This window comes from Pseudorca crassidens, chromosome 2 (assembly GCF_039906515.1).
Source record: "Pseudorca crassidens isolate mPseCra1 chromosome 2, mPseCra1.hap1, whole genome shotgun sequence".
NCBI classification, from domain to species: Eukaryota; Metazoa; Chordata; class Mammalia; order Artiodactyla; family Delphinidae; genus Pseudorca; species Pseudorca crassidens.
Genome location: NC_090297.1, coordinates 10432904 through 10459253, shown reverse-complemented (window position 1 = coordinate 10459253; position 26350 = coordinate 10432904). Strand labels below are relative to the sequence as shown.

General features: G+C 41.5%; 1 protein-coding gene and 1 pseudogene across 2 annotated transcripts in view; one reads left to right on the top strand and one right to left on the bottom strand.

Annotated features, from left to right (window-relative positions):
- KAZN (kazrin, periplakin interacting protein) overlaps window positions 1-26350 on the bottom strand; it is a 1134217-nt gene that overhangs the window by 1030616 nt on the left and 77251 nt on the right. The window lies entirely within an intron of this gene.
- On the top strand, window positions 19970-21406 carry LOC137210007 (mevalonate kinase pseudogene; annotated as a pseudogene).

The following is a 26350-nucleotide window of genomic DNA, read 5'->3' as shown; positions in this document are numbered from 1 at the left end:
CCAAGGTCACTTAGCGATGGGTGGCTTAACTAGGTCTGAACATGGAGAGTTTATCTTCTAAATCTGATCTGGGACAGTCACAGAGTTCAAACCTCTGAGCTCCTTCCCAGTCTGACAGACGGACACGTGTAGTTTTTCCTTGAAGATTTCTTTTAATGGGAATGCTGCACCTGCCCTTGTTTTCTCATCTGAGGTCCATGACACTACGGACCCGTGAATCCACCCACAGGAGCATCATGATTCAGCAGCAACATCCAGAACTTAAGTCAAAAGATCTAAACCTAAAAATCCCCATCATCCTTCCTCCTACCCCTTCCTAAAGCTCAATGTGTCGGCAATTTGCTTAACCTCACCTTGCTCTTTGGGAACACGGCACACTCACAGTAAGACCATGGACATGGGAACTGAACAAGATTTTACAGGTAAAGCATTTAGCCCAGTGGTACCTGGTATATGAATAATTGGTATCTTTATCCAAAAGATTCAGTTCAAGTTCTATTTCTTAGAGTTCTGTTTATAAACAATCCTGGCCCTTCCTCTGGACTCCAGACCTACATACCCACTGTCTATACAATGAGTTTATTTGTATATCTCTTTGGAACCTCAGCTCCAAACATACACTCTTCATCTCCCCAGACACCCTGCCCAATAATCCGGCCCCCCTTCAATGCTCCCCTTTCCTCTGGGGAAACACTCTCCATCTTGTTACCCCAGCTGGAACCTGAGAGTCAACCCTGACACCCACCTCTCATGCATCCTGCCTCAGCCAATCCATTATCAAGTCCTCGTGGTTTTCTCCTTCACTCCCCCAGAACCTATTTTACTATTTCTCTAACTAGTTCTCAACCACCATCAGCTTGGCCTTGTGCCTGGACTCTTGCAAGAGCTGCCGAGCACTCCACATCCTGGCTACTCACTCTACTATCTTCTCTGCTCTGCAGTAATTACGTTTGTTGCTGTTTTAAAGTGAAATTTTTATTCAAGTACATTATGCACAAAATGATCATAAGGGTACAGCTTCCTGAGCATCCACCAAGTGAACATACCCACAAAGGCACCCAGATCAAGAAGCAGATCACCCCCAGATCCCCTAGGAAACCCCCACTGTGCCTCTTCCAGCCAGCCACACCCTCCTCGTAGTATTCCGTTATCTGAATATATACCATCTATTTCTTTCTTTTCCTGTTGATAGATACTTGGGTTGTTTCCAGCTTAGTGCGAATCTGAATAGTGCTGGTATTTACATTGTGCTTTTTTGGAACAATGTAAATGCTCTGGTATTTACATATATGCATTTTGGCAAACATATGCAGGCATTTCTGATGGGTGTGTCTACACACAGGAGCAGAAGTGCCGGGTCATAGTGTGGGAATATGTTCAACGTTTGTAGACACTGCCGAAAAGTTTTCCAAAATAGTTGTACCAACTTACACTCCTACCAGCAGCGTCTCATGGCTCTGGTTACTGCACATTCTTTTTTTGAAATTAATTTTTCTTGGAGTATAGTTGATTTACAATGCTGTGTTAGTTTCTGCTGTACAGCAAAGTGAATCACTTATACATACACATATATCCACTCTTTATTACATTCTATTCCCATATAGGTCATTACAGAGTCTTGAGTAGAGTCCCCTGTGCTATACAGTGGGTTCTTATTAGTTATCTATTTTATATATAGTAGTGTGTATGTGTCAATCCCAATCTCCCAATTTATCCCTACCCCCCCTTTCCCCCTTGCTAACCATAGTTTGTTTTCTACATCTGTGACTCTATTTCTGTTTTGTAAATAGGTTCATCTGCACATTCTTTTCCGTGACAGATACCCTCTGCCATTTGCAATGTAGCCATTCTGATAGGGGTAGGATTGTAGATCATTGTGCTTTTAATTCACATTTCTCTGATTCTTAATAATGCTGAACATTTTTCATATGGTTTTACAGCTATTTAGATGTTCTCTTTTGTAAGTGAATGTTATAATCCTTTGCTCACGGGCTTCCCTGGTGGCGCAGTGGTGGAGAGTCCGCCTGCCGATGCAGGGGACACGGGTTCGTGCCCCGGTCCGGGAAGATCCCACATGCTGCGGAGCGGCTAGGCCTGTGAGCCATGGCTGCTGGGCCTGCGCGTCCCGGAGCCTGTTCCCCGCCATGGGAGAGGTCACAAGGCCCTGCCTTTTAATTATTGATTTGTAAGGGTCTTTATATGTTATGGAAATGAGTCCTTTGGCAAATATATGCATTGCAAACATCTTCTTTCATCTCATGGACTGTGTTTTCACTCCCTGTGTGGTATCTGTTGAAGAACAGAAGCTCTTAATTTTAACATAGTCCAATCTACCAATTTTATTTTCTTGCTGGTTGAAGCTTTGTGTACCCTACTTAAAATGATTTTGCCCATCCCCAAATCATGAAGCTGTTCTCCCACATTTTCTTCTAGGAGAGTTTTGAGTTTTGGGGGTTTTTTGTTTTGTTTTTGCTTGCATTGCCTTTCTTAATTAGGTCTACAATCCACCTGTCATCTTTTTTTCACATGAATCATCCAACTGACCCCGCAACATTCATTTCAAAAAATCATTCCACCACCATATTACAGTGTCACCTATAGGTCAAGTGACTGTATATGTGCGAGTCTAGTTCTGGGTTCTCTGTTTTGTTCCATTGGTCTTTTTTGTCCATCCAGGTGTCAGTACTACACTGTCTTAATTACTATAGGTTTTAATAGGTCTTGGTATGTAGTAGTATAAGCCCTTTACCTATTTTTGCTTCTTCTAGATTGCCTTAACTAATCTTAGCCCTTTCCATTTTCATACAGAGTTTTAGAATCATCTCATCAATTTCTACCCCCAAAAAGGTGAGGGGTTTTGACTGAGACTGCATTGAATCTATAGATGTAGGAAAAGTTGACGTCTTTACAGTACTGCATATTCTGATCCACAAACATGATAAAATTTTTGTAGTATAGTTGATTTACAATGTTGTGTTAATTCCTGCTGTACAGCAAAGTGACTCAGTTATACTTATATACACATCCTTTTTTATGTGCTTTTCCATTATGGTTTATCTCAGGACATTGAATATAGTTCCCTGTACTATACAGTAAGACCTTGTTGTCCATCCATTCTAAATGTAATAATTTGCATCTACTAACATCAAATTCCCACTCCATTCCTCCCCCACACTCCCTCCCCCTTGGCAACAACTAGTCTGCTCTCCATGTCTATGAGTCTGTTTCTGCTTCATAGATAGGTTCATTTGTGTCATATTTTAGATTCTACATACAAGTGACATCATACAGTATTTGTCTTTCTCTTTCTGACTTACTTCACTTAGTATGATAATCTCTAGGTCCATCCATGTTGCTGCAAATGGCATAATTTCATTCTTTTTTATGGCTGAATAGTATTCCACTGTATATATGTACCACATCTTCTTTGTCCATTCATCTGTCGATGGACATTTAGGTTGCTTCCATGTCTTGGCTATTGTGAATAATGCTGCCATGAACATAGGGGTGCATGTATCTTTTTCAATTATAGTTTTGTCAGGATATATGCCCAGGGATGGGAATCACTGGATCATATGGTAATTCTATTTTTCGTTTTCTGAGGAACCTCCATACTGTTCTCCATAGTGGCTGCACCAGCCTACATTCCCACTGGCAGTATAGGAGGATTCCCTTTTCTCCACACCCTCTCCAGCATTTTAAAACAAATTTTTCATAGTGCCCTTGTATCCAATAACCTTGCCAAGTTTGTATATTAGTTCTAATAATTTGTGGGTAGATTCTTTTGGATTTTCTACATAGACAATCGTTTTCACCTGCAAATAGTAACAGGTCTTCTTTTTCCTAATCACCATGATTTTTATTTCTTTTTCTATCCTTATGACACTATCTAGGACTTACAAAAAGTAGTTATGAGGGAAATCCTTATTTTACTCCTAGTCTCAAAGGGAAAGGCTTTCACTATTTCACCATGAAGTATGATACCTGCTGTACGTTTCCTGAGGATCGTTACTGTAGGCAGTGAGTGCTGTTCTATTCCCAGGAAGCATGTTCTTTTCTAAAAGAAAATTCAGTTATGTCACTCCCTCCTTTGAAGTTCTCACTGTGCCCACGACTGAGTCCCTCCCCTTAGAAATGTTGTGTCCCTGGCCCTCGACTCTTCAATCTCAATTACCTTCAGTTTCTTGAGCACACCACACTCCCATCACCAGAGTTCCTTTGTAGGTGCTCTGCCCCCTGCCTTGAGGCATCCTCTTTACATGTCCTTCTCCTTGTTAAAACTTACTCCTCCTTCAGACCTCCGCTGGAGGGCCATCTCCTCAGGGACTTCTTCCCTGGCCACTGCCCCCCAGACCAGATCAGGCTATTTGGGGATAAGCAGAACTCATAGAACTATCTGTCTTTCCTTCACAGCTCTCACCTCCCCTAGACTCTCCACACTGTAAACTTCCTAGGAACAAAGACTATTTGTTTTGACACAGTCGTGTCCTCTCTTATCATCACAGGGTCCAGTTCAGTGTCCAGCTCCAAGTGACTTGGTGTTCAGTGAGTATTTGTTGAATGAATGAATGAACGAACCAACTCAGACAATTCATATTAATCTCTTTTGGTCTTAGTTCCCACAACTGTAAAATGATGAGCTTTGTGTCTTCTAATTTTGACATTTTCTGATTCTCGTTGGACAGTAGCATGGTCGTAAAAGATATGGGTTAACTTTTGATGGATGTGACCATTCTTCTCTCCTTTACTGGTTTTGTTAGCTTTGTTGAATTTGAAAACATAAAAGCTAGTTGGTGTGCTTTTGTGACTGTGACCATCAGTACTGTGAGCTCACCTTAGCCTCGTTGGAGGCAGGTGGCAGACTCTGTCCACAGGGGAGCCCTGCTATCAGAAAATGGAATGTCCTGGATCAGAGCTTCATAGAACACGTGGGTCTCACTTTCTGGAAACAAATTAAAGTTAAGTGGGGCTTCCCTGGTGGCACAGTGGTTGAGAGTCCATCTGCCGATGCAGGGGACACGGGTTTGTGCCCCGGTCTGGGAGGATCCCACATGCCATGGAGTGGCTGGGCCCGCGAGCCATGGCCGTTGAGCCTGCGCGTCCGGGGCAAAAAAAAAAAAAAAAAAAATTAAAGTTAACTGCCCTGCCACGGGGTTTCCCTGGTTACTTCAGAAACCAAGTCCTTCCCAATGCCATCCAGGAAGAGCTCTCTTCGACCTGGAATGGAGTCACTTTTTTTATACAGATTTATTTTTTTTATTTATCTATCTATCTATGTCTATTTCTTTATTTATTTATGGCTGCTGCCCATTGCTGCGCGTGGACTTTCTCTAGTTGCAGCAAGGGGTGGGGGGCTACTCTTCATTGCGGTGTGTGGGCTTCTCATTACGGTGGCTTCTCCTGTTGCGGATCATGGGCTCTAGGCGTGTGGGCTCAGCAGTTGTGGTGCATGGGCTTAGTTGCTCTGCGGCATGTGGGATCCTCCCGGACCAGGGATCAAACCCGTGTCCCCTGCACTGGCAGGCGGATTCTTAACCGCTGCGCCACCAGCGAAGTCCCTGGAATGGAGTCATTTTATGGATAAGATTCAGGCTGAACTTCAGACAAATTAGGTGAATGTTTACAACACAAAAAGAATCATTTGTAAAATAAAATGGTTCTCAGCTTTAAATTCTCCCATTCTTTTAGTAAAGGGATTTATGTAAAACTGTGACTCCATTAAAAAGAAAAAAAAGTCATTTGTACCTATCAGTTCAATTTCTCTGTAAAGAGAGATACATCCACAGGAAGAACCCAAATGTTCTCGAGTGGCCCCATGCCCTTCCCTTGCCCTCACAGTTACTCCCTATTACTTTATTCTGCTTTACTGCTCTTGTAATCTAATCACTTTCAAAAATTACCATGTTTATATTTGGTCCTTTATTTTGTTTTTACTTGCCTAACCCAACAAAAGTGAAGGCTCTATGAGGACCAGGACTTGTCTGTTCTGTCCAGCACCTAACACAGTGTTCGGATGAGAGTAGACACTTGATACACACTCATTCAAAGAATGACCAGATCGGGAATTCCCTGACAGTCCAGTGGTTAGAACTCTGTGCTTCCACTGCAGGGGGCAGAGGTTTGAACCCTGGCCAGGGAACTAAGATCCCACAAGCTATAAAATAGATAACTAATAAGGACCTACTGTATAGCCCAGGGAACTCTAGTCAATACCGTATAATGGCCTATACGGGAAAGGAATCTAAAAAAGAGTTAAGATATACATATACATATATATATATATATATATATATATATAGTAAATCAACTATACTCCAATAAAATTTTTTTTAAAAAAACATCCCGCAAGCTGTGCGGAACAACCAAAAAAAAAAGAAATGACCACATCACCATACCAACTACCAATCAACTTACCTTTAGAAACAGAAACGATAATGCCAGGTTAGAGATAATTCATCAAGTGGAAATGTTTATTTATTATGTAATAATTAATCTATCTCTAAACTAAACATTGAATAAGTTAATGTTGACTAAAGCTTTTTTTTTTTTTAAGTTCCTTCCCTTCCTTTCTTTAGGAAATCTGGTAATCTGGAAATTCCCTTAACTGACTCTGTGTATCAATCAGCCTAAGATAAGATTTGCTGCAGTAACAAACAGCCCCCACATCACAGGCACTTACAAGCACAAGGATATGATTCTCATTTACGTCACATGTCACCCCTAGCTCAACAACAGCTCCATCCCACACTGTTCAATCTGAGACCCAGGCTGGCACAGCCTTCATTTGGGACACTGGCCCCTAAAGCTTGTTCTCTGACGTGGCACAAGTTACTTCTACTCACGTTGCCTTGACCAAAGCAAATCACATGGTCAGGCCTGACATCACTGGAGCAGAGGAGCACCTCAGGAAGGGAACTATAATATTTGGTAGACCTGTTACAGACCCTATCACACTGTGGTTTCAGCTTTGGGAGCTGAGGAGAGAGAGAATGATGGAGAACTCCAGGTCCAAACTCAAAAAGAAAAATAAATAAAAACCATTCTCATTTGACCCTTGAAAACCACCTGAGGACCACACTCTGCCAGTTCTGAACTTATACAGAAGTACAGAGGAGATGAGCTGATTTTTCTCCTCCTACATGCTCAGGAGAAGGCCTCTGATGACCATTTTGCCCACCTCCAATCAGGAGGCAGCATCAGCAAAGTAACTGCTCATTACTTCCCTGTTCTTCACCTTCCCCAAGAGCTCAGAGTCCTTCCTGGAGGTTTTCCTTTTACCTACTTGGACAATTTGTCTCTAATAGAGAGGCATAATTCTGGAAACTGCAATCTTTTAATTCCCAGCGACGTTATCTTAAGGCAGGTTGATTTGGCTGACAGCAGTCAGCTTTCAGGAATAACCTTTCAGTGAAAGGTATGCTTCGGAGCCACCACTTTCAGGAAATCACCTCTCCCCTCCTATGTCTCACCACTGAAGGGAAGAGAATTTCTTTTCAGAGACTAAGAATTGATACCCAAAGAGGAGAGTAAAGATAGGAGAGTTTTGAGACTCCCAATGTCAGGCTGTGTACATTGGAATGGCAGAGGCGACTTGGGAAGAGAATAACCTTGGTGAGAAAAAAAGATTCTCAAATTCGGCGGTATTTATGGATCTCCTACTGTGTACAGTGACGTGCTGTACTGTGCCCTAGAAACAGTTATAGAGGACACAACCCAAGTATTTGGGGGTGTCTACAGCCTACTAGAGAGACAACAAATATTTTCCATGGAGTGTAGAAAGTGGGCTTGTTCTGAAACAAAAGTCAAGCCTGGGACTATTGGGATGTCATCCTATAGGTGCTAAATTCATAGATAAGAATGAAGAGAAGTTGTCTGGGGAGAGTAGGAGTTAGCTGGTTGGTAGTAGGGAGGGTGGATATAACGGGAAAAAGGCATCCAGGAGGAGAGGACAGCCTGAGTAAGGCACAGAGGGGTGGGGATGAGATACACTGCTATCCGTGCCCATGGTTCACGTTGGTTGGGGCTGAGAGTACACACAGGGAAAAAAAAAACTGGAAAGAGAAACAAGTCAACCATGGTATTTGCTGAAGGAAATTGGGGGAGGGGAGTTCCCAGAAGAGAAATAGCCCCACTGTCCCAGGTGTAAACAATTAGCCATCACCTTTTCTCAGCCAAACCCCAAGAACAACTAGAGTAAGAAACAGGGCTTCCTTGGTGGCGCAGTGGTTGAGAGTCTGCCTGCCGATGCAGGGGACGCGGGTTCGTGCCCCGGTCCGGGAGGATCCCGCATGCCGCGGAGCGGTTGGGCCCATGGGCCGTGGCCGCTGAGCCTGCGCGTCCGGAGCCTGTGCTCTGCGGCGGGAGGGGCCACAGTGGTGAGAAGCCCGCGTACTGCAAAAAAAAAAAAAAAAAAAAAAGCAACAGCTGACCTCTCAGAAAGTACAGGGGGAAAGAATATTTGCTCCACATTAAACACAACAAAATTCATCTCCCTCAGATGCCCAGTTGTATCCTGCTACTAGCAGGATCAAATGGTCCATTCCAAAATAAAATGTGGTACCACTATGGTTTTCCACCTTTCCAGGTACATGCTGTCAGAGGTTGAAGAAACTCCTGTTCTGTGACATCATGAAAACAGAATTTCCTGCCATGGTTTGCTGGAGCCGGCTCTTACCAGATTGTAATTATTACGTGTCCAAGAATTCTGTGAGCCCATAGTTAAACATAATGATAAAAACTTGCAGTTTAAGAAATTACATCAAAACAAAGGTAATACATACTCAAAGTGTATTACTTCCTAACTATTTTACTACATGTTACTGTTATCTTTGTTCTCGAGGTTATTTATCAATACATTTATTTTATCTGCGTGGTAAAAATGCAATTTCCTGGGCTTCCCTGGTGGCACAGTGGTTGAGAGTCCGCCTGCCGATGCAGGGGACACGGGTTCGTGCCCCGGGTCTGGGAAGATCCCACGTGCCGCGGAGCGGCTAGGCCGCTGAGCCATGGCCGCTGAGCCTGCGCGTCCAGAGCCTATGCTCCGCAACGGGAGAGGCCACAACAGTCCGAGGCCCGCATACCGCAAAAAAAAAAAAAAAAAAAAATGCAATTTCCTGACCCCATGTTCAGCAACGTCACACTGGTAGCATAAAATCCATCACAGTGAGAGTATTTACAGCATGGAAATTGGCAAATGTTACCATTCAGGCCCTCCTCCTCCCTTATCCCCACCACTTCTCCCACCAAGAGCTGGTAACATTTACCAGCACACCAGTGATTTCATAGGATGCGTTAAATAAGCACGTTAACTAGTCTTCCCTGTTCTTGCTTCTTTACTCCCTCCCCTCCCCCATATACCATGAACACATGTATAGACACAAACCACATCTACCTGAGTCTCCCTTGTTCACTGGCACAACTTTACTCTGGAACGCACTCTGCTCTTCCCCCTTTCTTCATGAATAAACTCCAGGATGTACAATTCAAACCCTATGTTGCTGAGCTTCCAGTAGTAACTGTACTTCAGTTTTCCCATCTGTAAAATGGGAGGGTTAGATAGGAAAATCTCAAAGGTACTATAAAGCATTGGAAACCCTTCGTTTTAATATACTACCCCCCAAAACACTTCATAGCATCAAAGTAGTTAAAATCTTCTTTTACTGAGAATAAGGCAGATGCCAACTTTGCCCTCACTGCCCAACTCTACCACGCCTATGGAATCTTAGGTGAGCTACCCAACCATTCTCTGCCTCAGTTTCCACCCTGGTGAATTCATCACTGTCATTGCCATTACACTGTCCTCAGCACAGTCCACTGACTCACCTCAATTTTGAAGTTAACAGTATTACTCATTTTAAAGACTTTAAAATGAAAGGATCAGAAAAGCAGCAAAAATATACACGAAATGCTAATTAAATGGGTGGTAATTATTTCTGAAATGTGATTTACCTTAAATGCAATAAAATCAACATTAAACAGATGAACAGAAATTGTAAATAACCATTTAGCAGAATGGGCGTTAACTCTTTGAAAGAACCTGCTACCCTAAAAGGGCACATACAAGCAAAACTGTACATTCACTCAAGCTGAAAAATATACATATGGACCTATGGTTCAAAGGCTGAAGCAAGCAGGTACCTCTGAGCCATCCCCTGGATTAAGGTAACTCCACTTCTGAAGAAAGTTCCATGCGCAGAGGTACTATATACTTATTGTCCAAACCATGACACTGGGGAGGGAAATAACACGCTCACACTGGAATAAGTATAAACCAGCACAGTCCCGGGCAAACCTGAAGGTAAGGTCCTAGCACCTCTAAGCTATCCTCCAGTGCTTTGGTCTGAAACCAAAACTTATTCTAAGCCATGAGCCTGGAATAAAGCACTAGTAATTCAAACAAGAAAATTCACTACCTGAAGAAAGGAAATGCCCCCAATGAGGCAACCCAACTAGAAAAGGCATGAATTGTGTCTACTTGTGATGCTGTTAACATACTCTGATTTTACTCTTATTCAGAGAAGAATCCAAGTTTGTGTTGTGTGAAACATATATAATTTGGAGCCTTTGAAGGGAAAAGAATTTAAAATTACAAATTCAAATGAGATTAACAGTAAATATTTGTTTAGAACGAAAAAAGAAATCATAATAATTACAAACATTCTCAAAAGCTGGCAAATAACACAAAGTCATAAAAATCTGAAAAATGACATGATAATACTGTTATCAACTAACTTCCTAACATACCTCCATAATCATTTCATCCTATAGAGTGTGACTACGTTCTCTTTGACTAACTCCACATTTGATAGTAGTCTTATACTATTTTCATAATGAGAACACAAAAATAACACAATCTGTCCTACAAAAGAGCTGCTCCAAAAAATGTTGGTAGATTCAAGATGGCTGTGAATTTTTGTCACTCCTCCCATTGGGTGGACTCTATTTTCCCTCCCCTTGAATCAGGACGCAGCAAAAATTTACACTGTTTTCCAATCCAGGCCTAAAGAAAACTGGCAGTTCCTGCTTCCTTCCTCCAGGGACTTCCCACTTGGAAACCAGGGACTTCCCACTTGGAACCCAGGCGGCATACTGTGAGGAAGGTCAGGTAGCCAGTTGGAGAGGTCCACATGGGGAGAACCAAGGCTGAGCTCCCATCTGATGGCCAGCCCCAATATCAGATAAATGAGACTACTCTGGACCTTCCAGCCATCTCAATAACCCAGCCAACATCTCATGAAGCAGTATAACCATCCGATCAAACCACAGAACTGTGAGGAATAATAATTGTTTTAAGTCACCAAGTCCCTGAATGGTTTATTATTTAGCAATAATAGTTTTCTTTCCAAAATTTTATTATGAAAATATTCAAACATACAAGTTGAAAGGACTGTAAACACTCATATACCCTCCTCCTTGATTCCAGAATTAACATTTTACTATACTTGCTTTATCACATATCTATCTGTTTGTCCATCCATCTCCCTATTTTTTACACACTTCGAAGTTGCAGACATCAGTACACTTTACTCCCAACACTTCAGTATGCATGTCATTAACTTGAGTTAAGGGCTTGCTTTTTTCTTTTGAGGTAAAATGTACGTAAAATGAAATACACAAATCTTAAGTTTACCATCCTGAGTTTTGACAAATGCACACATCTGTGAAACCCAAACCCCTAACAAGATATCGAACATTACCAACACTCAGAAAGTTCCCTCCAGTCCCTTCTCATCAATCCCTGGCCCCACTTCTCCAGAGCTGTGCCCCCACAACTCTTTGAACTTTTTTTCTACCACAGATGAGCTTCAGCAGTCCAGAGCGCGATAAACAGCAAATCATACAGTACATTTTCCTTTGCATCTGGCTTTTTTTCACTCAGAATGTTTATGAGATTTATTCACATTGTTGTCTGCATCAGGGATGTGTTTCCTCTTAGTACTGAGAAGCATTCCTTTGTATAAATACACCACAATTTGTTTATCCATTCTCTTGTTGATGGACACCTGAGCTGTTTCCAATTTGTGGCTGTTATGAAAAAAGCTTCCATAAACATTCCTACTCAAGTCTTTTTGTAGACACATGTTTTCATTTTACTTAAGTGGATACCTAAGAGTGGAATTTCTGGGTCAAAGAGTAGATGCATGCTTAGTTTTATAAGAAACTTCCAAGGCCTTCATCTGAAGTGAACTTTGTTTTTTATTAATGATAGTTTAGAAAAGTTCCTTTCAGCTTCACATCTCATTATTGGCAATGTCATATCTGTAATGCCCTCTCTGTAGTTTCTCATTTGAGTGGTTTTTCTTACCAGGGAAAAGCCTCAGATGGTTCCAGTCATTTGATCTGGCTAGGCATGCCCTGCTTAGGGCTGGCCCAGCTCTGCCAGGTCCTCTCCAAGGATGGTGGCCAAAGTGGTCATGAAGTCTAGGTCAGCCATACTGGCCTCTAAGCAGGCAGTGTTGCCTTCTAATCCTTCTCCTTGGAATCAAAGATGAGTCTAGGTGCTTGATGAGTTCACCAGCGGTCTATGGTTACTGGGTGACTTAAACTTTTATTTCTTTACTAGTATCTCCCCCTGGAGCCCCTGTCTTCCCAACTACAATGTAAGCTTCCCTGAGAAGAGAATCTTGCTTCTCCTATTCACTGCTTCATCCTAACCACTTAAAATAGTGCCCAGAATAGAGTAGGAACTGAATAAACAAAGAAATGGATGAATGAATGAATGGCTGGTCTCATTTCTACTTTGTAACCCAACCCTGAAGAACTGCTTCTATATTGACCTACAGCTATGTACACTGATGCCTGAAGCCTCTGCAGAGCAGTTAGCATACCTGGTCTAGGTGATATGTCTTTCTCTGATTCCACCTGAGGAATGAGAGCCCCTCTAGGTCAGGTACTTCATCTAGTTTAGCAGTATGACCTCACAATACCCAGAAATGTGCTTTGCACATAGTAGGTACTCAAGAAATATCAACTTGATCTCTGCTTACCACATATACTAAGGGCTCTTCACCTGGGGACCCCCAAATTGCAGGAGTAGCCTTAATTCCTGATGTTGTCTGCAAAATGTTTTCATAAGTATACTTTTTAGGGTAGGGAGTTTAACACATTCTCAAAGGGGCTGGTGACCCAAAACATGCTAAGAATCACTGCAGTAGATTTTGACAAAAGCTACTTTTGCTTTCTTTTATGAATAAAGGACTTCTGGCAGAGCCTGGCTACATGCTTACCAAGCCCATTTCCTTGCCATTTTAGCCACACAGCTGGACTGCATTTCCCAGCCTTCCTTGAAATTAGAGACCATATGACTGAGTTCTAGCCAATGGAATGTAGGGAGAAGTGAGGTCCCAACTTCCTGACTTGAGCCCTGAAACCTCCTGGGTGATGCTCCATGTGCTTTCTCTTCTTTCACTGTCTGCACATCCAAGGGATCCAGGGAGGTCCTAGAAAGGATTTCCTTGGAGTGAGCAGAGCCATAAGATGAAAGAAGCCCAGGCCCTGCATGACCACTGGGAAAGCTGCCTGTTGAACACCTATTTGGACTCTTGATTTAAGCAAGAAATAAAATCTTCATGTGTTAAAGAACCATGACTTTGGAGCTGTATGTCACAGCAGCTAGCATTACTCACCCTGACTAATACAGCATCGAAAGGCATTTTTGTCTCTAGTATTTCCTGCTGAAATATGAATAATTTGGCAGTCTGGTCTTTCTCCCCCCATACAAGAAACAACAATGTCCTTTCTTGTCAAATGCTTATGACTGTGACATTGCAATCTGGACTACATTGATACAAAAGTCAATGTAATTCTGCCTGCTGAGTGCCCAAGCACCCTTCTGTTGAGAGAAATCCCTCAGGAGATAGCAAGCAGGGGCACACCTAAGGCTGTGGAAGAACACTTCCTTTCTTCTACAGGTCAGTGGGCGATAGTCCTCTCCTGGCTTCCTAGCAGTTGTGGCATGGGTATGTGACCTAAGCTTGGTCAACTGACTGCTCTCAGGGTTGAGGAAAAAACCAAAGGGACATTAATCACAGGGCTGTAGCAGATTCACAAGTCCCATGACATGGCAGCATGAGTCTGCATGGGGAGAAACCCAGTGTCCCAGCAGTGCTGTCCAGATGTGAGGGCCCCAGTGGCCCACACTTTCTTCCTCTGTGGTGTACTGGTTCTACCTTCCTCCTTGGCTCGTTTTCCTCAGCTTGGATCTCCAGCCTTCTGCAAGCCAGTTGATAGCCTTCCAACACATTCCTTTTCTGCTTAACCGCAGTTGATTTCTATCGTTCGCAACCAAGAACCTTGACTGCTGTACACCCCCAACTGAGTCACTGAATCCTCCAGTCAACCAAAAACAGGAGGAGATGAATGCAGTTCAATACAAGAAACACATCCTTGAGACACTTTTTCCTCCTCTCTGATACAACTTCCTACTGACCAACACCATTTTGCAAAATATGTTTTCTTATTTTAAAAGCAACATTTGTTCATGGCAGCACATTAGAACATGTGACTATTACAATGAAAATTTTAATTACTCCTAACCTCATCAAACCAGAAATAACCTATTATATTTCTTACAAGCTTTCTTCCTAACACAAATTTATAAAAGAAAAAAAATACAATTATAGTACCTTTTACAGTTTTATAATTTTATATCATGATAAATTTTCCATATTATTGTTCTATTCAACAAATATTTATTGTATGGCAAGGATGTGGAGAAACTGGGAACACTCATACATTGCTGCTGGGAATATAAAATGGTCTGGCCACTTTGGAAAACAGTTTGATATTTCCCAAAAGTTGAAACAGAGTTACCGTATAACCTAAGAATTCCACTCCTAAAAATATATTCCAAGAGAAATAAAAACACATGTCCATACAAAAACTTGTACATGAATGTTCATAGCAGCATCATTCATATTAGCCAAAAAGCAGAAACAATGCGATATTATTTGGCAATAAAAAGGAATGAAATACTGATTTATGGTACCACACAGATGAACCTTGAACGCATTATGCTAAATGAAAGAAGCTAGTCACAAAGGATCACACATTGAATCATCCCACTTATATTAAATGTCCAGGATAGGCAAATCTATAGAGACAAAAAGCAGATTAGTTGCCTAGAACTTGGCAGTTAAAGGGAAATGGGGAGTAACTCTTATTAATGGATATAGGGTTTCATTCTGGAGTGAGGAAAATGTTCTAAAAGTGATTACTGACTATAACTATGAATATGCTAAAAACTGTTGTATTCTTTAAACGGGTAAATTGTATGGTGTATGAATTAGATCTCAATGAGACTTTTACCAAAAAAAGTTTATTGTAGGCTTATTATATGCCATGCGTTGTGGTGTCATTGTGCATAAAAATAAGACAGACTCTATCCCTTCCTAGTATTTCCATATATATATATATATATATATATATATATATATATATATATTTTTTTTTTTTTTTTGCAGTACGCGGGCCTCTCACTGTTGTGGCCTCTCCCGTTGCGGAGCACAGGCTCCAGACGCGCAGGCTCAGCGGCCATGGCTCACGGGCCCAGCTGCTCCGTGGCATGTGGGATCTTCCCGGACTGGGGCACGAACCCGTGTCCCCTGCATCGGCAGGCGGACTCCCAACCACTGCGCCACCAGGGAAGCCCTCCACCACAATTATGTAACAAACTCAATAGTTGAAAGGTTAGACTGCTTCCACACTGGGATGAACATCCTTGCAAAATTATATTTCTCCACCTCTCTCATTCCTTTCTTAGAAGACATTTCAAGAAGTGGAATTATTTAGGTAAACGATGAAGTTATGAATGCTCAAGCTGCTCTGACATGCTTCCATCCTTGACATGTGAGAGAAATGCTGCCATTTCTGTTGACGAGCCCAGTGAAGAACAGCCCATTGCCCATTTTCTTGAGGCTTACTGGGCTACCTGATATATATAGCAGGCAGCCCAGGACAAGTCATTTCTACCATCACTCCCAAAATTTACTGAGGCTGGACCAAGCTTGAGTTGATAAGTATAAGAGTGTCCCTCTCCTTGCCACTCCCATCTTCTGCCCCCATGTCTTAGATCCACACTCCCCTTGACGTTTTGAAAAGGAAAGAAAGGGTCCAAAAATGAAAATGTGTTGCTTTTGAAATAAAAAATGAAAAGGCATGAGTTTTGTAAGGGCTGAGAGAAAAGATAAATGAGTGTGCCAAGGTGCCAAGAGAAGAAAAGAAGGTACCCATGAGATGGGCAATCCAAAACAGCCTGCCCTTAGCGGAAGCACATGCACAGTCACCTAAGCAGAGCCCAAGGCTCTCTCCCTTAACAGGAGTCAGCCCTGGTTCACTGGAGTCCCTCTAGGCTTTGGGTCTTTGCACAGTAACAACTGAGGTCAATCAGTTATTAACGCTTCCTCTTATTATTCTCCAAGACATGGGAATTCACAGTAAAGTGGTAACCTAGCAAAGCAGGGTGACAGCTCTCTGCCTCTGTGTGTGACAACAGCCAAGCTGCTTTCATTCTCAAGGTCATTCTTCTGATTTGTAAAATAAGAATGTCCTACCCAACAATGTTTAAGACAGGGATATTTGGGTCAGCAATAATGATGACACAGTCACAAATGCAACGTGTCACAGCATCTCCCAGTGTCTGTAAAAGCCTCCAGAGTTACTGTATCCTTTCACGTGGGCCCACTCTGGACCACAGGGCTAGCAGTGGAGACTCTTAGCTGCCCTGCCTCCCTCCTTCTCCGTACATGGGAGGTGAGCATTCTCATGTGCTATAAACAAGACCTCTTGCTTTGTCACAGGTTCAAGTTCACTCTGTCTTTCAACAGATTCCCTCTCCTCACTGTTCTGCTTAGTACAACTTTGCATTTGACAGAGCTCCGTAATTGCAGGAATGTGTAGAATGTTTACTCTGGCTGATTTAAATAGGGCAGCAAATCGTCTGACATTCCTCCCCTTAAGAGATGGAGAGCTGTGTCCCTCCCCTTGAATCTGGGCAGGTTTCTGACTGCTGACACCAGTAGAGTATAGCTAACATGACACTATGGGACTTTTAAGGCCAGGGCCCTCTTTCTCAACCTTTTTTATTCATTATTTTCCCCCTAGAAAGCCTTTTTAGACATTTTCTCCTACTTGCATTTCCAACTCCATAATATTTTAATTCCACAAATATAGTTCTTGTACTGTATGTATATCTGTGTTTTTTTTACACAAAAAATAATGTTTTTCACACCTTTTCATGAATCAACTTTCGACCCCAGAAAGCAATATCACCTCTGTTGAAAATGCTTGGACTAGGCCATAAAAGGCCAGGTAGCTTCCCATGGATTCTCTTGGAACTCTACTCTTGGAGCTTTTAGGTGCTATGTATTAAGTGTATATATAGTATATATAAAGACTACCCAGCAGCTGCCATGCTAGACAGACCATCTGGAAATACAACATATACAGAAAGATGCCCCATAAGCTCAGCTATTCCAACCATCAGTCATGGGAGTCTTCCCAGCCCAGGCTCCAGACATGTGAGTAAAGAATCCTTCAAGAGGACCCCAGCTCCAGCTGCTGTCTGACTGTAATCACATTAGAGATACCAAGCCAGATTTGCCCAGACTAGCCAATCCCCAGAACCAGAGAGATAATAACACAATTTGATCACTTTGCTCTCACATGGTTTATTACCCAACAGATAGCCAGAACACTTAAAATGTACCAAAAGCTAGCCTAAGAATTCCACACTTATTCATTCATTTTATCCTCACAATATCCTATGAAGTAAGTATATACATTTCACAGATGGATTCAATTCTGGCAACTCATCCAAGAAGAACCGTAGGACTGCACTTTGCTTGGGAGCTACTGCTCCATGGCTTCTTCTAGCTGTAACGTTTTTTGGTTCTTCTACCCATCATAATACCTGTTTATACATTCTTTTATTCAACAAGCATTTATTAGTCATCACAAGCTAGGTACCATGCTAAGCATTAAGGATAACAAAATTAGTTAAAAGTCATAGCTCCTATACTCATGGAGACTGCAATCTAACAGAGAGATAAAAATGTTATCAATTCAGTTTGATAAAAATTACGGTAAGTGTAAGGCCAGAATGCTATGGATACAAGTGGAGACCCAAACCAGAAGAGGGGCAGGGGGAGGACAGGGAAGCCTTTCTTGGAAAGAGTGGCCTTTGGAAAGAGTTTTAAGAGAGAAGAGACACATGAAGGGTCTGAGATGGTAGTATAGGAAAACCCTGAGCTCACCTCCTCCAACGGACACACTGAATCTACACCTACATGTAGAACAATTCCTCCAGAAGAAAACCTGAAGACTGACTGAATAGCTACTGCCTGTAGAAGGACCACATAGAAATGTGTAGGAAAGACAGAGAATGGTATCCACAGGAACCCCACTTCTGACTCAGTGACCGACAGTAAGGAGCGATATTGCTGAGGAGCTAAACTCAGACTCACCCACACTGGGACACTGAGAAAACAGCAGTTTAAAGGGCACCTAGACTAGAGGGGAAATAAATCCATTTACTAACCTTAGAGCTTCTGCCAAATGGGCAAGGAGCCTTCTCCAGGATTGGAGGTACCAGTGAGCACCATTGTTTGCGTCCCTCCAGGACTTCCCTTGGCCCACACCCACTCCAGCTCCAGCCTTCTGCCAAAGTGGCCTCAGGCACGGTGCCCCTAAGGGACTTCCCCTGGCACAGGCCCATTTCGGCCCCAGCCATACTGTCAAAGCCACCAGTTACAAGCAGTCTATACAGGGGACACTTCCTTACAAGGCCACTCCTTCAAGACCAGGAGAGTAGCTTTTTTGCCTAATTTACAGAAACATAAAATGAAGGTCAAACAAAATGAGAGGGCAGAGAAATATGCACTCTACATAGGAGCATCTAGATATAAAAAGTAAATATTATCAGAAATAAAGGGAGAAATTGATAACACAATAATAGTAGGGGACTTTAATACTCCACTTACATCAATGGATAGATTATCCAGACAGAAAATCAATAAGCAAACACTGGCCTTAAACAACACATTATATTAGATGGACTCCCTCTCTCCCTCCCTCCCTCCCTCCCTCCCTTCCTCTCTCTCTCTCTCTCTCTCTCTCTCTCTCCCTACATATATATATATATATATATATATATATATATATATATATATATATATATAACATTCCATTTAAAAGCTGCAGAATACATGTTCTTTTCAAATGCACATGGAACATTCTCCAGAATAGATCACAGGCTAGGCCACAAAACAAGTCACCATAAATTTAAGAAGACTGAAATCTTCTCAAGCACCTCTTCCTACCACAATAGTATGAAGAGAAAAAAAAAGAAAATTGTAGGCCAATATCCCTGATGAATATAGATGCAAAAGTTCTCATCAAAATATTTGCAAACCAAATTCAACAATACATTAAAAGGATCATACGTCATGATCAAGTGGGATTCATTCAAGGGATGCAAGAATGTTTTGACATCCATAAATAAATCAATGTGATACACCACATTAACAAAACAAAGGATAACAATCATATGACCACCCCAATAGATGCAGAAAAGGGATCTGACAAATTTCAACATCCATTTATGATTTAAAAAAACTCTCAGCAAGCAGGTATATAGAGAACAGAACTGAACCTAATAAAGGCCGTATATGACAAACCCACAACTAATATAATAGTCAATGCTGAAAAGCTGAAAGCTTTTCCTCTAAGATCAGGAACAAGAAGACAAGGACGCCCACTCTCACCACTTTTATTAAACCTAGTATTGGAAGTCCTAGCCACAGCAATTAGGTATGAAAAAGAAATAAAAGGCATACAAATTGGAAAGGAAGAAGTAAAACTGTCACTATTTGCAGATGATGTGATACTACATATAGAAAACCCCAAAGGTTTCACAAAAAACAATGAACTATCAGAAAGAGAAATTAAGAAAACAACCCCAGTCTTACCCCCCGCCGCCCGCGAGCTTGGGGATGGAGTCCTGGAGCAACTCGGGCTCGGGAGCAGAGGGCCTGTGGCGACAGGACTCCCAGGAGCCATGTTGTCAGAAGTCCGCTAGTGTCTGCTCCGGGGAAAGTCATCCTTCATGGAGAGCATGCCGTGGTCCATGGCAAGGTAGCACTGGCTGTGGCCTTGAACTTGAGAACATTCCTCTGGCTTCAGCCCCACAGCAATGGGAAAGTGGGCCTCAACTTACCCAACATTGGCATCAAGCGGGCCTGGGATGTGGCCAAGCTTCAGATGCTGGACACCAGCTTTCTGAAGCAAGGTGACATCACAGCACTCACCCCGGAGCAAGTGGAGAAGCTGAAGGAGATGGCGGGCTTCCCCAAGGACTGTGCCGACCACGAGCACGTGGCTGTGCTGTCCTTCCTTTACTCGTACCTGTCCATCTGCCAGAGTCAGAGAGCCCTGCCCAGCCTGGATGTCACCATGTGGTCACAGCTGCCCACCGGGGCCAGCCTCGGCTCCAGTGCCACCTACTCCATGTGTTTGGCGGCTGCCCTCCTGACAGCGAGCAAGGAGATCCCAAACCCGCTGAAGGATGGCGAGGCCGCCAGCAGGTGGACTGAGGAGAACTTGGAACTAATTAACAAGTGGTCTTTCCAGTGGGGGAGGGTGATTCACGGGAACCCCTCCGGAGTGGACAAAGCTGTCAGCACCTGGGGAGGAATGCTCTGATACCAGCAAGGGAAGATTTCATCCTTAAAGAGGCCACCAGCTCTGAAGATCCTGCTGATCAACACCAGAGTCCCTCAGAGCACCAAGGTCCTGGTGGCCGGCATCAGGAGCAGGCTGCTGAAGTTCCCAGAGATCATGGCTCCCTTCCTGACCTTCATAGACGCCACTTCCCTGGAATGCTAGCGGGTGCTGGGGTAGATGGCAGTGGCCCCGGCCCCAGAGTGCTACCTCGTGCTGGAGGAGCTCATTGACATGAACCAGCACCATCTGAATGCCCTCGGTGTGGGCCATGCCTCGCTGGACCGGTTGTGCCAGGTGACCATGGCCCACAGACTGCATAGCAAGCTCACTGGCACAGATGGCAGGGGCTGTGGCATCACACTTCTCAGGCCATATCTGGAGCATCCAGAGGTGGAGGCCATGAAGCAGGTGCTGACCAGCTGTGGGTTTGACTGCTGGGAAAACAGCATCGGTGCCCCTGGTGTCTCCATCCACATGGCCGCCTCCCTGGATGCCCCTGTCCGGCAAGCCCTGGATGGCCTCTGAGATGAAACCACCCCACCACGAAGCCCCTTCTCAGATTATTCTAGGCACTGGAGTTGGCCTCTGTGCCGGCCAGTGGGCACCCAGCTCCTGATGTTGACTGGGAGGCCCCCAGCCCCTCTGTGATGCCCCTCCCACTGGCCATGCCCCCAGTCCCTGGAGTGAGTCAGGCAGCCCAGAAGCCATGTCTGTGTTCTACAACATTCTCTTGAGCCATGTGGAGTCCTCTGAGACTCAAGGGTCTCTTTCTTGTCCTCCCTGAAGCACCCACAGACCCACAAATTCCCTGGCAGAGCTGCTTGGATCCCAGATGCAGGGGTCTGGTTCCCAGAGCAGCGGGCCTTCTCCCTCCCTCCACCTCTGCTCACCTCCCCCAGGAAGCCTTCCCAGGCTGTTCTCTCCAGCTAGACTGTGGGTCCCCCTAGGGGGTGTCTGGGTGGTGGTCTTTGTCTTCTACCCTGCAGCCCAAGGGTTGGCCTACATCTAGAAGGGTGGATGTGCAGTTTCTTCCGGTCTGAACCCAAGGGGTTTGCAGAAAAGATGGCAAAGGGGGAATAAAAATATCTTGAGTTAAAAAAAAGATAAGAAAAGAAAAGAAAACAACCCCATTTACAATTGCATCAAAAATAATAAAATACCTAGGTATAAATTTAACCATGTACTCTGAAAACTGTAAGACACTGGGGAAAGAAATAGAAAACAACACAAATAAATGAAAAGATGCACTGTGCTCAAGGATTTAAATAATCAGTATTGTTAAAATGTCCATTGTATCCAAAGCAATCTACAGATTCAAGAAATCCCTATCAAAATACCAATGGCATTTTTCACAGAACTATAAAAAATAATTCTAAAATTGGTATAGAACCATGAAAGACCCTGAATAGCCAAAGCAATCTTGAAAAGGAACAAAGCTGGAGATATCATGCTCCCAGACATAAAATTATACTACAAAGTTAAAGTAATCAAAACAGTATGGTACTGACACTAAAATAGACACATAGATGGAACTTCCATCAAACAGAGAGTCCAGAAATAAACCTATGTTCATATGGTCAATTAATCAATGACAAAGGAAGCAAGAATACACAATGAGGAAAAGACAGTCTATTCAATAAATGCTGTTGGGAAAATTAGACAACTATATGCAAAAGAATGAAACTAGACTACTTTCTTATGCCATATACAAAACTAAATTCAAAATGGATTAAAGACTTAAATGTAAGGCCTGAAACCATAAAACTCCTTGAAGAAAACAAGTAACCTTGTAAAACAGGGTTTTGTTTTGACATCAGTCTTAGCAATACTTTTTTGGATATGTCTCCTCAGGAAAGGACAACAAAAGCAAAATAAACAAGGGGGACTACATTAAACTAGAAAGCTTTTTCACAGTGGGAAAAAAACACCAACCAAATGAAAAGGCAACATACCAAATGGGAGAAGATACAAACTATATCTGCAAACTATACATCCACTAAGGGATTGATATCCAAAATATATAAAGAACTCATACAACTCAATAGCAAAAAACCCCAAACAATCCAATTAAAAAGTGGGCAGAAGATCTGAATAGGCATTTTCCCAAAGAAGACATACAGAGGTCCAAAAGTAACGTAAAAAGTTGCTCAACATCACTAATCATCAGGGAAATACAAGTCAAAGCCACAGTGAGATATCACCTCATACCTGTTAGAATGGCTATTATCAAAAAGACAAGAAGCAACAAGTGTTGGTGAGGATGTGGAGAAAAGGGAACCCTCATGGCTGGTTGGTGGGAATGTAAATTGGTGCAGCCACTATGGAAAATATTATAGAGATTCTTCAAGAAATTAAAACTAGAACTATAATATAATACAGCAATTTCACTTCTGGGTATTTATCCAAAGAAAACAAAAACACTAATCAAAAAGATATTTGTACCCCTATGATCAATGCAGCACTATTTTCAATAACCAAGATATGGAAGCAACCTACATGTCCATCAATAGATGAATAGATAAAGAAGATATGGTGTATATATGCAATGGAATACTATTCAGCCATTAAAAGAATGAAATCTTCTCATTTACACTAACATGGATGGTCCTGGAGTGTATTACACTAAGCAAAATAAGTCAGACAGAGAAAAATAAATACCACTGGATTTCATTTATATGTGGAATCTAAAAAAGAAAACAAAACAGAAACAGTCTCACAGATACAGAGAACAAATTGGTGGTTGCTGGGGTGGGTGGGGGAGGGAACAGATGAAATAGGCAAAGGGGACTAAGAGATACAAATTTCTAGCTATAAAATAATGTACACATAGAAAATATAAATAATATTGTAACAACTTTATATGGTGACGGACTTCATAATATATAAAAATACCAAGTTACTACTTATACCTGAAACTAATATAATTTGTATGTTAATTATAACTCAATAATTCAATAAATAAATGGGAAAAAGAAGACTTAGCCAAGAAAAAAGACAGGGGCTGGTATTCCAACAGAATTACAGTTGTGCAAAGTCAGGAGACAGTAAAGTATATTCAGGAAATTGTCAGTGATTTTCAGGAATTTGGGCATGAGTGAAGGGAGAAGACGGTTCAAGGTGAGCAACTCATCTGGTTTGCCTGAGACTTTCAGAATTTTAAAACTGAAAGCCTCACATCCTGTGAAGTTCCTCAGTCCTAAGAAACCAGGACAGTTGCTTTCCCCAGGCAGGCCAGAAGGGAGCACCAAATGGTATTAGTGAAGCAGAAATTGCTGAGTGGAGGCTACACAGTCGTGAACCATGTAAGCCATTCTTGGGCAGTTTTGACTTCATCCCCAGGACAAATACGGAGTCAATGAAGGATCTTAGGCAGGGCTAGAGATTTGATTATTTAACAGCAAACTGGAGTTGAGCCAGAGCTGAAATGAGAACTAACTCCATGTGCTTGGGGCACAATAGTCTCTTCACTTCTCTACCAGTGTTCAGAGAAGCTTTTCAACATCATGAGATGTTTGCAGATGTGGAACTAGACGCCTACTTGCATTTCCAGCTGACACAGAGCCCAGAACCCTGGGGAAGAAACCATGAATCTCATCTACAACTCCCTCTCTACTACATACTGACACACTCCTATATTTTAAAAAAAGAAGAGAAGAGAACTCAGCAAAGACCATCCTTGACCCGATGTCCCCTCCAGCCACTATCCTATTTATCTATTCTCTTTTATGGAAAAACTGCTCTGAGAGTTGTTCATTCCTGTTCTCTCCAAATCCTCACCTTCCATTCTCTTTTGAATGTATGAGAATCAGTCTTTTACCCTGAAACTAACCTGTTACATTAAAAATGTTCATCCCAAGGTCACCACAAGTTCCATATTGTCAAACCCAATGGTTAACAATCCACATTTCACTCAACTCTCAACATCACTTAATACAGTTGAGGACTTCCTACTTTTACAATTTTCTCCATAAAGTTTTATGGTTTTCCATGTAGATGTCTTATAATATCTTTGGTTATATTTATTCCTAGGTGTTGAATAGTTTATGCTACTTTAAAAGCACACTTTAAAGGAATTTTAAATTTTTATCTTATATTTGTTTCCACACTTTAAAGGATTTAAAATTTTTATCTTATATTTGTTTCCAGTGTGTAAAAATAAAATTAATTTTTATATATTTAATTGTATCCAGCAAGCCAGCTAAATTCACTTATTAATTCTAATAGAGTACCTGTGGATTCTTTTGGATTATCCACTTATACAATTATGTCTGCAAATTATAACCATTTTATTTATTTTTCTTACCCTACTTCATTGGCTAAAACTATCAGTAGAACATTTAATAGAAGTGGTGATAGTAGATTTTTTGTTTTATTCCTGCCCTCAAAGGGAACACTTTCAGTATCTCCTCATTAAGTCAGATTCTTGCTATTGGTTTCAATAGATGTTCATTATCATATTAGAAACATGCCTTCTAGTCCAAGTTTGATGAGAGCTTTATTATGATTGAATGTTGAATCTTATAAAATGTCTTTTCTCCATCTATTTAAAGAATCGTATAGTTTTTAATAATGTAATAAATTCATTGATTGACTTTAAAATGCTAAACCAACTTTTCATTTATGAGATAAACTTTACTTGGTCAGGATGTATTACCCTTTTTATATAGCACTAGATTCAGTCTGCTAATATTTTAAGTTTTTCTTTTTTTCTTGATTACCCTTGCTGGGGGATTACCAATTATATTAATCTTTTTAAATAATCAATTTTGGGCTCTATAAATGTTTCTATTGTACATTTGTTTTCTATTTTACTGATTCAATTCTTTATTTTTATTATTTCCCTTCTCCAGTGTTTCTTGAGCTTAATATGCTGTTCTTTTTAGAGCTTCTTGAGATGAAAACTTGAGTTTTTCAACTTTTCTTCTTTTTCTAACATATGCATTCTGTGTTGTAAATTTCCTTCAAGCATTGTTTTAGTTGTATTTTAACAGCTTGAGTGTCATGATTTCATTATCATTCAGTTAAAAATATTTTAATTTTCATTATAATGTTTTCTCTGATTCATGGGTTATTTTGTAGTATATTGCTTAACTCCTAAACATTTGGGAATTTCTAGTTACCTTTTCATCACTGATTTCTTACTTAATTCCACGTGGCCAGAGAATGTATTTTGTATAATTTCAATCCAGTGATATTTACTGATATTTGTCTTATGGACAATTATTTGTCCTATTTTGTAAAGGTTCTGTGTGTTCTTGAATGTATTTTCTGCAGTCGTTAGCTGCAGTATTCTACATGTGTCAACTAGGTCAACTTTATTCATTGTGTTTTTCAAATATTTTATTTTTTTTAAATTTTTTGTCCACTTATTCTATTGATTAAGAGAAGTATCTTAAAATCTCCAGCTGTGATTGTATATTTATCTATTTCCCATTTTAATTATATCTATTTGGGATTTACATATTTCGAGGCTACCTTAGTAGGTGCATACAAATTTAGATTTGTTATACATTCTTGTTGAAAGGACCCTTTTATCACTGTAAAATTTTCTCTTCATGTCTAGTAAATTTTTTTGTCTTAAAGTCTACTTTGTCTGGTATTTTTATAACTACACCAAATTTCTCTTGGTTAG